We start from the raw sequence: 14546 nt of genomic DNA, 5'->3' as shown, positions 1-14546 counted from the left end.
TTACACAATGAAAGACAAAAGACTGATCTTACTTTCTTTCTATTACACAATAAAAGACTAAAGACAGACCTTACTTTCTATTACATAATGAAAGTCTAAAGACTGAACTTATTCTTTTTCTATCAAGCAAAGAAAGATTAAAGAGTGACCTTACTCTCTATTAAGCAATGAAAGACTAATGACTGACCTTACTCTTTTAATATTAAACGATGAAAGACTAAAAACTGAACTTACTGTCTTTCTATTACACAATGAAAGACTAAAGACTGCACTTACAATTTTTCTATTAAACAAGGAAAGACTAAAGACTGACCTTACTCACTTTCTACTACTCAATGAAAGATAAAAAACTGACCTTACTCTCTTTCTATTGAACAATGAAACACTAAAGACTGAACTTACTCTCTTTCTGTTAAACAATGAAACACTAAAGGCTGAACTTACTCTCTTTCTGTTAAACAATGGAAACCTAAAGGCTGAACTTACTCTTTTTCTATTAAACAATGAAAACCTAAAGATTGAACTTACTCTTTTAATATTAAACAATAAAAGACTAAAGACTGAACTTACTATCTTTCTATTACATAATGAAAGACTAAAGACTGAACTTACTCTCTTTCTATTACACAATGAAAGACTAATGACCTACCTTACTCTTTTAATATTAAACAATAAAAGACTAAAGACTGAACTTACTCTTTTTCTCTTAAACAATAAAACACTAAAGACTGACCTTATTCGTTTTCTATTAAACAATGAAACACTAAAGACTGAACTTACTCTCTTTCTAATAAACAATGAAAGACTAAAGACTGACCTTACTCACTTTCTATTAAACAATGAAAACCTAAAGATTGAACTTACTCTTTTTCTATTAAACAATGAAAACCTAAAGATTGAACTTACTCTTTTTCTGTTACACAATGAAAGACGAAAGACTGACGTTAGTCTTTCTCTATTAAACAATGAAAGACTAAAGACTGACCTTTCTCTTTCTCTATTAAACAATGAAAGACTAAAGACTGACCTTTCTCTTTCTCTATTAAACAATGAAAGACTAAAGACTGACCTTTCTCTTTCTCTATTACACAATGAAAGACAAAAGACTGACCTTTCTCTTTCTATTACACAATGAAAGACAAAAGACTGATCTTACTTTCTTTCTATTACACAATAAAATACTAAAGACAGACCTTACTTTCTATTACATAATGAAAGTCTAAAGACTGAACTTATTCTTTTTCTATCAAGCAATGAAAGATTAAAGAGTGACCTTACTCTCTATTAAGCAATGAAAGACTAATGACTGACCTTACTCTTTCTCTATTAAACAATGAAAGACTAAAGACTAAACTTACTCTTTTTCTATTACACAATGAAAGACTAAAGACTGAACTTACTCTCTTTCTATTACACAATGAAAGACTAAAGACTGAACTTACTCTTTTTCTCTTAAACAATGAAAGACTAAAGACTGACCTTACTCTTTTCTATTAAACAATAAAAGACTAAAGACTGACCTTATTCGTTTTCTATTAAACAATGAAACACTAAAGACTGAACTTACTCTCTTTCTAATAAACAATGAAAGACTAAAGACTGAACTTACTCTCTTTCTAATAAACAATGAAAGACTAAAGACTGAACTTACTCTTTTCTATGAAACAATGAAAACCTAAAGATTGAACTTTTTTTCTATGAAACAATGAAAACCTAAAGATTGAACTTACTCTCTTTCTATTAAACAATGAAAACCTAAAGATTGAACTTACTCTCTTTCTATTAAACAATGAAAACCTAAAGATTGAACTTACTCTTTTTCTATTAAACAATGAAAACCTAAAGATTGAACTTACTCTTTTTCTATTAAACAATGAAAGACTAAAGACTGACCTTACTCCCTTTCTATTACACAATGAAAGACTAAAGACTGAACTTACTCTCTTTCTATTACACAATGAAAGACTAAAGACTGAACTTACTCTCTTTCTCTTAAACAATGAAAGACTAATGACCTACCTTACTCTTTTAATATTAAACAATAAAAGACTAAAGACTGAACTTACTCTTTTTCTCTTAAACAATAAAACACTAAAGACTGACCTTATTCGTTTTCTATTAAACAATGAAACACTAAAGACTGAACTTACTCTCTTTCTAATAAACAATGAAAGACTAAAGACTGACCTTACTCACTTTCTACTACACAATGAAAGATAAAAAACAGTCCTAACTCTCTTTCTATTGAACAATGAAACACTAAAGACTGACCTTACTCTTTCTCTATTAAACAATGAAAGACTAAAGACTGACCTTTCTCTTTCTCTATTAAACAATGAAAGACTAAAGACTGACCTTTCTCTTTCTCTATTAAACAATGAAAGACTAAAGACTGACCTTTCTCTCTCTCTATTACACAATGAAAGACAAAAGACTGACCTTTCTCTTTCTATTACACAATGAAAGACAAAAGACTGATCTTACTTTCTTTCTATTACACAATAAAATACTAAAGACAGACCTTACTTTCTATTACATAATGAAAGTCTAAAGACTGAACTTATTCTTTTTCTATCAAGCAATGAAAGATTAAAGAGTGACCTTACTCTCTATTAAAACAATGAAAGACTAATGACTGACCGTAATCTTTCTCTATTAAACAATGAAAGACTAAAGACTGACCTTTCTCTTTTTCTATTAAACAATGAAACAGTAGACTGACCTTATTCTTTTCCTATTAAACAATGAAAGACTAAAGACTGACCTTACTCTCTTTCTTTTACACAATGAAAGACTAAAGACTGACCTTACTCTCTTTCTTTTACACACTCAAAGTCTAAAGACTTAACTTACTCTCTTTCTATTACACAATGAAAGACTAAAGACTGAACTTACTCTATTTCTGTTACACAATGAAAGACTAAAGACTGAACTTACTCCCTTTCTATTACACAATGAAAGACTAAAGACTGACCTTACTCTCTTTTTATTACACACTGAAAGTCTAAAGACTGAACATACTCTCTTTCTAATAAACAATGAAAGACTAAAGACTGCACTTACAATTTTTCTATTAAACAAGGAAAGATTAAAAACTGACCTTACTCTCTTTCTGTTAAACAATGAAACACTAAAGGCTGAACTTACTCTCTTTCTATTAAACAATGGAAACCTAAAGGCTGAACTTACTCTTTTCTATTAAACAATGAAAACCTAAAGATTGAACTTACTCTTTTAATATTAAACAATAAAAGACTAAAAACTGAACTTACTCTATTCTATTAAACAATGATAGACTAAAGACTGAACTTACTCTCTTTCTATTACACAATGAAAGACGAAAGACTGACCTTTCTCTTTCTCTATTAAACAATGAAAGACGAAAGACTGACCTTTCTCTTTCTCTATTAAACAATGAAAGACTAAAGACTGACCTTTCTCTTTCTCTATTAAACAATGAAAGACTAAAGACTGACCTTTCTCTTTCTCTATTACACAATGAAAGACAAAAGACTGACCTTTCTCTTTCTATTACACAATGAAAGACAAAAGACTGATCTTACTTTCTTTCTATTACACAATAAAATACTAAAGACAGACCTTACTTTCTATTACATAATGAAAGTCTAAAGACTGAACTTATTCTTTTTCTATCAAGCAATGAAAGATTAAAGAGTGACCTTACTCTCTATTAAGCAATGAAAGACTAATGACTGACCGTACTCTTTCTCTATTAAACAATGAAAGACTAAAGAATGACCTTTCTCTTTTTCTATTACACAATCAAAGACTAATGACTGACCTTACTCTTTTAATATTAAACAATAAAAGACTAATGACTGACCTTACTCTTTTAATATTAAACAATAAAAGACAAATGACTGACCTTACTCTTTTAATATTAAACAATAAAAGACTAATGACTGACCTTACTCTTTTAATATTAAACAATAAAAGACTAATGACTGACCTTACTCTTTTAATATTAAACAATAAAAAACTAAAAACTGAACTTACTCTTTTTCTATTAAACAACGATAGACTAAAGACTGCACTTACAATTTTTCTATTAAGCAATGAAAGATTAAAGAGTGACCTTACTCTCTATTAAGCAATGAAAGACTAATGACTGACCTTACTCTTTTAATATTAAACGATGAAAGACTAAAAACTGAACTTACTGTCTTTCTATTACACAATGAAAGACTAAAGACTGCACTTACAATTTTTCTATTAAACAAGGAAAGACTGAAGACTGACCTTACTCACTTTCTACTACACAATGAATGATAAAAAACTGACCTTACTCTCTTTCTATTGAACAATGAAACACTAAAGACTGAACTTACTCTCTTTCTGTTAAACAATGAAACACTAAAGGCTGAACTTACTCTCTTTCTATTACACAATGAAAGACTAAAGACTGAACTTACTCTTTTTCTCTTAAACAATGAAAGACTAATGACCTACCTTACTCTTTTAATATTAAACAATAAAAGACTAAAGACTGACCTTATTCGTTTTCTATTAAACAATGAAACACTAAAGACTGAACTTACTCTCTTTCTAATAAACAATGAAAGACTAAAGACTGAACTTACTCTCTTTCTAATAAACAATGAAAACCTAAAGATTGAACTTTTTTTCTATGAAACAATGAAAACCTAAAGATTGAACTTACTCTCTTTCTATTAAACAATGAAAACCTAAAGATTGAACTTACTCTTTTTCTATTAAACAATGAAAACCTAAAGATTGAACTTACTCTTTTTCTATTAAACAATGAAAGAGTAAAGACTGAACTTACTCTCTTTCTGTTACACAATGAAAGACTAAAGACTGACCTTACTCCCTTTCTATTACACAATGAAAGACTAAAGACTGAACTTACTCTCTTTCTATTACACAATGAAAGACTAATGACCTACCTTACTCTTTTAATATTAAACAATAAAAGACTAAAGACTGAACTTACTCTTTTTCTCTTAAACAATAAAACACTAAAGACTGACCTTATTCGTTTTCTATTAAACAATGAAACACTAAAGACTGAACTTCCTCTCTTTCTAATAAACAACGAAAGACTAAAGACTGACCTTACTCACTTTCTACTACACAATGAAAGATAAAAAACAGTCCTAACTCTCTTTCTATTGAACAATGAAACACTAAAGACTGACGTTAGTCTTTCTCTATTAAACAATGAAAGACGAAAGACTGACCTTTCTCTTTCTCTATTAAACAATGAAAGACTAAAGACTGACCTTTCTCTTTCTCTATTAAACAATGAAAGACTAAAGACTGACCTTTCTCTTTCTCTATTACACAATGAAAGACAAAAGACTGACCTTTCTCTTTCTATTACACAATGAAAGACAAAAGACTGACCTTTCTCTTTCTATTACACAATGAAAGACAAAAGACTGATCTTACTTTCTTTCTATTACACAATAAAATACTAAAGACAGACCTTACTTTCTATTACATAATGAAAGTCTAAAGACTGAACTTATTCTTTTTCTATCAAGCAATGAAAGATTAAAGAGTGACCTTACTCTCTATTAAGCAATGAAAGACTAATGACTGACCGTACTCTTTCTCTATTAAACAATGAAAGACTAAAGACTGACCTTTCTCTTTTTCTATTAAACAATGAAAGAGTAGACTGACCTTATTCTTTTCCTATTAAACAATGAAAGACTAAAGACTGACCTTACTCTCTTTCTTTTACACAATGAAAGACTAAAGACTGAACTTACTCTCTTTCTATTACACAATGAAAGACTAAAGACTGAACTTACTCTATTTCTGTTACACAATGAAAGACTAAAGACTGAACTTACTCCCTTTCTATTACACAATGAAAGACTAAAGACTGAACTTACTCTCTTTCTATTACACAATGAAAGACTAAAGACTGAACTTACTCTTTTTCCATTAAACAATGAAAGACTAATGACTGACCTTACTCTTTTAATATTAAACAATAAAAGACTAATGACTGACCTTACTCTTTTAATATTAAACAATAAAAGACTAATGACTGACCTTACTCTTTTAATATTAAACAATAAAAAAATAAAGACTAAAAACTGAACTTACTCTTTTTCTATTAAACAACGATAGACTAAAGACTGCACTTACAATTTTTCTATTAAGCAATGAAAGATTAAAGAGTGACCTTACTCTCTATTAAGCAATGAAAGACTAATGACTGACCTTACTCTTTTAATATTAAACGATGAAAGACTAAAAACTGAACTTACTGTCTTTCTATTACACAATGAAAGACTAAAGACTGCACTTACAATTTTTCTATTAAACAAGGAAAGACTGAAGACTGACCTTACTCACTTTCTACTACACAATGAATGATAAAAAACTGACCTTACTCTCTTTCTATTGAACAATGAAACACTAAAGACTGAACTTACTCTCTTTCTGTTAAACAATGAAACACTAAAGGCTGAACTTACTCTCTTTCTATAAAACAATGGAAACCTAAAGGCTGAACTTACTCTCTTTCTATTAAACAATGAAACCTAAAGATTGAACTTACTCTTTTAATATTAAACAATAAAAGACTAAAGACTGAACTTACTCTCTTTCTATTACACAATGAAAGACTAAAGACTGAACTTACTATCTTTCTATTACATAATGAAAGACTAAAGACTGAACTTACTCTCTTTCTCTTAAACAATGAAAGACTAATGACCTACCTTACTCTTTTAATATTAAACAATAAAAGACTAAAGACTGAACTTACTCTTTTTCTCTTAAACAATAAAACACTAAAGACTGACCTTATTCGTTTTCTATTAAACAATGAAACACTAAAGACTGAACTTACTCTCTTTCTAATAAACAATGAAAGACTAAAGACTGACCTTACTCACTTTCTACTACACAATGAAAGATAAAAAACAGTCCTAACTCTCTTTCTATTGAACAATGAAACACTAAAGACTGAACTTACTCTTTTTCTGTTACACAATGAAAGACGAAAGACTGACGTTACTCCTTCTCTATTAAACAATGAAAGACTAAAGACTGACCTTTCTCTTTCTCTATTAAACAATGAAAGACTAAAGACTGACCTTTCTCTTTCTCTATCAAACAATGAAAGACTAAAGACTGACCTTTCTCTTTCTCTATTAAACAATGAAAGACTAAAGACTGACCTTTCTCTTTCTCTATTACACAATGAAAGACAAAAGACTGACCTTTCTCTTTCTATTACACAATGAAAGACAAAAGACTGATCTTACTTTCTTTCTATTACACAATAAAAGACTAAAGACAGACCTTACTTTCTATTACATAATGAAAGTCTAAAGACTGAACTTATTCTTTTTCTATCAAGCAATGAAAGATTAAAGAGTGACCTTACTCTCTATTAAGCAATGAAAGACTAATGACTGACCTTACTCTTTTTCTATTAAACAATGAAAGACTAAAGACTGAACTTACTCTTTTTCTATTACACAATGAAAGACTAAAGACTGAACTTACTCTCTTTCTATTACACAATGAAAGACTAAAGACTGAACTTACTCTCTTTCTATTACACAATGAAAGACTAAAGACTGAACTTACTCTCTTTCTATTACACAATGAAAGACTAAAGACTGAACTTACTCTCTTTCTATTACACAATGAAAGACTAAAGACTGAACTTACTCTCTTTCTATTACACAATGAAAGACTAAAGACTGAACTTACTCTCTTTCTATTACACAATGAAAGACTAAAGACTGAACTTACTCTTTTTCTCTTAAACAATGAAAGACTAAAGACTGACCTTATTCGTTTTCTATTAAACAATGAAACACTAAAGACTGAACTTACTCTCTTTCTAATAAACAATGAAAGACTAAAGACTGAACTTACTCTTTTTCTATGAAACAATGAAAACCTAAAGATTGAACTTTTTTTCTATGAAACAATGAAAACCTAAAGATTGAACTTACTCTTTTTCTATTAAACAATGAAAACCTAAAGATTGAACTTACTCTTTTTCTATTAAACAATGAAAACCTAAAGATTGAACTTACTCTTTTTCTATTAAACAATGAAAACCTAAAGATTGAACTTACTCTTTTTCTATTAAACAATGAAAGAGTAAAGACTGAACTTACTCTCTTTCTGTTACACAATGAAAGACTAAAGACTGACCTTACTCCCTTTCTATTACACAATGAAAGACTAAAGACTGAACTTACTCTTTTTCCATTAAACAATGAAAGACTAATGACTGACCTACTCTCTTTCTGTTACACGATGAAAGACTAAAGACTGAACTTACTCTTTTTCCATTAAACAATGAAAGACTAATGACTGACCTTACTCTTTTAATATTAAACTATAAAAGACTAAAAACTGAACTTACTCTTTTTCTATTAAACAATGATAGACTAAAGACTGCACTTACAATTTTTCTATTAAACAAGAAAAGATTAAAAACTGACCTTACTCTCTTTCTGTTAAACAATGAAACACTAAAGGCTGAACTTACTCTCTTTCTATTAAACAATGGAAACCTAAAGGCTGAACTTACTCTTTTTCTATTAAACAATAAAAGACTAAAAACTGAACTTACTCTATTCTATTAAACAATGATAGACTAAAGACTGAACTTACTCTCTTTCTATTACACAATGAAAGACGAAAGACTGACCTTTCTCTTTCTCTATTAAACAATGAAAGACGAAAGACTGACCTTTCTCTTTCTCTATTAAACAATGAAAGACGAAAGACTGACCTTTCTCTTTCTCTATTAAACAATGAAAGACTAAAGACTGACCTTTCTCTTTCTCTATTAAACAATGAAAGACTAAAGACTGACCTTTCTCTTTCTCTATTAAACAATGAAAGATTAAAGACTGACCTTTCTCTTTTTCTATTACACAATGAAAGACAAAAGACTGACCTTTCTCTTTCTATTACACAATGAAAGACAAAAGACTGATCTTACTTTCTTTCTATTACACAATAAAAGACTAAAGACAGACCTTACTTTCTATTACATAATGAAAGTCTAAAGACTGAACTTATTCTTTTTCTATCAAGCAATGAAAGATTAAAGAGTGACCTTACTCTCTATTAAGCAATGAAAGACTAATGACTGACCTTACTCTTTTCTATTAAACAATGAAAGACTAAAGACTGAACTTACTCTTTTTCTATTACACAATGAAAGACTAAAGATTGAACTTACTCTCTTTCTATTACACAATGAAAGACTAAAGACTGAACTTACTCTTTTTCTCTTAAACAATGAAAGACTAATGACCTACCTTACTCTTTTAATATTAAACAATAAAAGACTAAAGACTGACCTTATTCGTTTTCTATTAAACAATGAAACACAAAAGACTGAACTTACTCTCTTTCTAATAAACAATGAAAACCTAAAGATTGAACTTTTTTTTCTATGAAACAATGAAAACCTAAAGATTGAACTTTTTTTCTATGAAACAATGAAAACCTAAAGATTGAACTTACTCTTTTTCTATTAAACAATGAAAACCTAAAGATTGAACTTACTCTTTTTCTATTAAACAATGAAAACCTAAAGATTGAACTTACTCTTTTTCTGTTAAACAATGAAAGAGTAAAGACTCAACTTACTCTCTTTCTGTTACACAATGAAAGACTAATGACTGACCTTACTCCCTTTCTATTACACAATGAAAGACTAAAGACTGAACTTACTCTCTTTCTGTTACACGATGAAAGACTAAAGACTGAACTTATTCTTTTTCCATTAAACAATGAAAGACTAATGACTGAACTTATTCTTTTTCCATTAAACAATGAAATACTAATGACTGACCTTACTCTTTTAATATTAAACAATAAAAGACTAAAAACTGCACTTACAATTTTTCTATTAAGCAATGAAAGATTAAAGTGTGACCTTACTCTCTATTAAGCAATGAAAGACTAATGACTGACCTTACTCCCTTTCTATTACACAATGAAAGACTAATGACTGACCTTACTCCCTTTCTATTACACAATGAAAGACTAATGACTGACCTTACTCCCTTTCTATTACACAATGAAAGACTAAAGACTGAACTTACTCTTTTTCCATTAAGCAATGAAAGACTAATGACTGACCTTACTTTCTTTCTATTACACAATGAAAGACTAATGACTGCCCTTACTCCCTTTCTATTACACAATGAAAGACTAAAGACTGAACTTACTCCCTTTCTATTACACAATGAAAGACTAAAGACTGAACTTACTCTCTTTCTGTTACACAATGAAAGACTAAAGACTGAACTTACTCTTTTTCCATTAAACAATGAAAGACTAATGACTGACCTTACTCTCTTTCTGTTACACAATGAAAGACTAAAGACTGAACTTACTCTTTTTCCATTAAACAATGAAAGACTAATCACTGACCTTACTCTTTTAATATTAAACAATAAAAGACTAAAAACTGAACTTACTCTTTTTCTATAAAACAACGATAGACTAAAGACTGCACTTACAATTTTTCTATTATGCAATGAAAGATTAAAGAGTGACCTTACTCTCTATTAAGCAATGAAAGACTAATGACTGACCTTACTCTTTTAATATTAAACGATGAAAGACTAAAAACTGAACTTACTCTCTTTCTGTTACAGAATGAAAGACTAAAGACTGAACTTACTCTCTTTGTATTACACAGTGAAAGACTAAAGACTGAACTTACTGTCTTTCTATTACACAATGAAAGACTAAAGACTGCACTTACAATTTTTCTATTAAACAAGGAAAGACTAAAGACTGACCTTACTCACTTTCTAGTACACAATGAAAGATAAAAAACTGACCTTACTCTCTTTCTATTGAACAATGAAACACTAAAGACTGAACTTACTCTCTTTCTGTTAAACAATGAAACACTAAAGGCTGAACTTACTCTCTTTCTATAAAACAATGGAAACCTAAAGGCTGAACTTACTCTTTTTCTATTAAACAATGAAAACCTAAAGATTGAACTTACTCTCTTTCTATCACACAATGAAAGACTAAAGACTGAACTTACTCTCTTTCTATTACATAATGAAAGACTAAAGACTGAACTTACTCTCTTTCTATTACACAATGAAAGACTAAAGACTGAACTTACTCTTTTTCTCTTAAACAATGATAGACTAATGACCTACCGTACTCTTTTAATATTAAACAATAAAAGACTAAAGACTGAACTTACTCTTTTTCTCTTAAACAATAAAACACTAAAGACTGACCTTATTCGTTTTCTATTAAACAATGAAACACTAAAGACTGAACTTACTCTTTTTCTGTTACACAATGAAAGACGAAAGACTGACGTTACTCCCTTTCTATTAAACAATGAAAGACTAAAGACTGACCTTTCTCTTTCTCTATTAAACAATGAAAGACTAAAGACTGACCTTTCTCTTTCTTTATTAAACAATGAAAGACTAAAGACTGACCTTTCTTTTTCTATTACACAATGAAAGACAAAAGACTGACCTTTCTCTTTCTATTACACAATGAAAGACAAAAGACTGATCTTACTTTCTTTCTATTACACAATAAAAGACTAAAGACAGACCTTACTTTTTTCTATTACATAATGAAAGTCTAAAGACTGAACTTATTCTTTTTCTATCAATCAATGAAAGATTAAAGAGTGACCTTACTCTCTATTAAGCAATGAAAGACTAATGACTGACCTTACTCTTTTTCTATTAAACAATGAAAGACTAAAGACTGAACTTACTCTCTTTCTATTACACAATGAAATACTAAAGACTGAACTTACTCTCTTTCTATTACACAATGAAAGACTAAAGACTGAACTTACTCTCTTTCTATTACACAATGAAAGACTAAAGACTGAACTTACTCTTTTCTCTTAAACAATGAAAGACTAATGACCTACCTTACTCTTTTAATATTAAACAATAAAAGACTAAAAACTGACCTTATTCGTTTTCTATTAAACAATGAAACAGTAAAGACTGAACTTACTCTCTTTCTAATAAACAATGAAAGACTAAAGACTGAACTTACTCTTTTAATATTAAACAATGAAAGAGTAAAGACTGAACTTACTCTCTTTCTGTTACACAATGAAAGACTAAAGACTGACCTTTCTCTTTCTCTATTACACAATGAAAGACAAAAGACTGACCTTTCTCTTTCTATTACACAATGAAAGACAAAAGACTGATCTTACTTTCTTTCTATTAAACAATGAAAGACTAAAGACTGAACTTGCTCTTTCCTTATTTAATCAAAAGACTTAAGACTGAACTCACCCCTTATTTATTAAACAAAGAAAGACTTAAGACTTCTTTAATAAAGAAAGAGTAAGTTCAGTTTTTGGTCTTTCATTGTTTAAATAGGAAAGGCTTAAGACTGAACTTACTCTTTTCTTACTTAAACAAAGAAACACTTAAGATTGAACTTACTCTTTCTTTATTAAACAAAGAAAGACTAAAGACTGACCTTACTCTTTCTCTATTAAACAATGAAAGACTAAAGATTGTACTTTCTCTTTCCTTATTTAAACAAAGAAAGACTTAAGACATGTTTAATAAAAAAAGAGTAAGTTCAGTTTTTAGTCTTTCATTGTTTAACTAGAAAAGGCTTAAGACTGAGCTTACTCTTTCGTTATTTAAATAATGAAAGACTAAAAACTGAACCTACTCTTTTTATTAAACAAAGAAAAACTTTAGACTTTTAGTGCTAATCTATGATAAATAATGATATAATATTATTCTTTTAACAGTTATCAGTTTTAACAATTGTAAAATTCTTATTTTGCTTTGTATTATCGTCTTTCAGAGTCAGATTATTATCAAAGTTTTAGTTAATTAATTTGTTTACCTCTCAGTAAAACTGCAGCTTGAACCGAAGAGTTTTGTGGTTTTGGTACAATATCTATCTATCTTGGGTTTGTAACAACACAAATAACGGTTTTTATTTTCTCAAGTTTCTTGTAACTATTTAAAACCTAACGATTTCCCTTTTGTACTCTATAAAAATGATGCCACGTGTAAGTCGCGTAGTGTGCCCGAAGAAAGTTTTTCTCTTTTTTATCAGCGCCCTCTTCTTATACGTACTCGGTGATAAAAGTATTGTATATTAATTAGCTTCACTGATGGATATATCTCCTCTGGTTTTTAATAGTAAAACGTTCATAATTCTATTATATCTACTAACGTTCAAATATAACTAATAGTGAATTTCAGAGATAATATAGAGAGCAACGTGTTACCGATGTGTATCTTTGTAATTATCCAAAGTTCGGAGAGTAATACCATGAGGTGGCGTACCATCCATACGTTTGTTAGCGATCTGTTCTCACAGCTTATCAAATTAAACTATGGCTTAACTTCCTTGTCATTCATTTAAAGTTTTGTTTTCCTGTTTATCTTACTCGTTTAATATTATCAACGGTCCTTTAACTGTTCAAATTGTTTATTGAAACACACTTTTTTTAAATGTAGATTTGTGTCGAAAATACTTTGTACTCAGAATTCAGGTCGAATAATTTATCAAATGTTAAACATAAATCCACACTCTGTCTACCATGGGTGTCATCCCACATACACTATTTTATATCCAGTACAAAATAACCATCCAAAAATGGCTCGGAATGGCCAGGAGAGGAGGATGCTTGACTTAACAATCTAAGGGTTGAGTTCGAAACCTGTCACACGAAAACATGCTCGCCCTTCAGTTCGTTTAAGTAGACATTTTAATGTTCAGTTACAAAGAGAGTTCGTTTAAACACAAGTTTTAATGTTCAGTTACAAAGAGAGTTCGTTTAAACACAAGTTTTAATGTTTGGTTACAAAGAGAATTCGTTTAAACACAAGTTTTAATCCACATAGAGACGAATGAACCATTTGTTTCCACACTACCTGGAGACTTTTTAGAGAACACTGTTTTATTTCCTCCATTGATCATTCTCTGTCCCAGGAAGTAAGTAACCGTACAGGAAGATACGTAAAATAGAAAGGAGTAACTACGTCACAGCTAAGGCCTCGGATGGTGTCACGTGTTCACAATCTATGGGCCTCCTCTCGGTCTCACCAAGAGCGGTGTCTTTTCCCAGAGATCTCTCGTGACACGGTTAATTGGCGGGGCGTGTTAAGGTTTGTTTGTACGTTTGTTTTGGAATTTCGCACAAAGCTAATCGAGGGCTATCCGTGCTAGCCGTCCCTAATTTAGCAGTGTGAGACTAGAGGGAAGGCAGCTAGTCATCACCACCCACCGCCAATTCTTGGGCTACTCTTTTACCAACGAATAGTGGGATTGACCGTCATATTATAACGCCACCACGGCTGGGAGGGCGAGCATGTTTGGCTTGACGCGGATGCGAACCCGCGACCCTCAGATTATGAGTCGCACGCCTTAACGCGTTTGGCCATGTCGGGCCCAATCTATTTTGTTTGTTTTTGAATTTCGCGCAAAGCTACTTGAGGGCTATCTGCGCTAGCCGTCCGTAATTTAGCAGTGTAAGACTAGAGGGAAGGCGGTTAGTCATCACCACCCAC

General features: G+C 30.4%; 2 long non-coding RNA genes across 2 annotated transcripts in view; one reads left to right on the top strand and one right to left on the bottom strand.

Moving 5' to 3' along the window:
* The window catches only part of LOC143230163 (uncharacterized), a 45542-nt gene extending 32461 nt beyond the window's left edge, over nt 1–13081 (bottom strand). Inside the window, exon 1 of the long non-coding RNA XR_013016270.1 lies at nt 12871–13081. This is a non-coding gene — a long non-coding RNA (uncharacterized LOC143230163). The remainder of the gene's footprint in view (nt 1–12870) is intronic.
* The window catches only part of LOC143230164 (uncharacterized), a 69624-nt gene that overhangs the window by 30396 nt on the left and 24682 nt on the right, over nt 1–14546 (top strand). The window lies entirely within an intron of this gene.

Source organism: Tachypleus tridentatus, chromosome 10, assembly GCF_004210375.1.
Source record: "Tachypleus tridentatus isolate NWPU-2018 chromosome 10, ASM421037v1, whole genome shotgun sequence".
NCBI lineage: Eukaryota > Metazoa > Arthropoda > Merostomata > Xiphosura > Limulidae > Tachypleus > Tachypleus tridentatus.
Note: the sequence above shows the minus strand (reverse complement) of the source record. Positions and strands in the feature narration are given on the sequence as shown.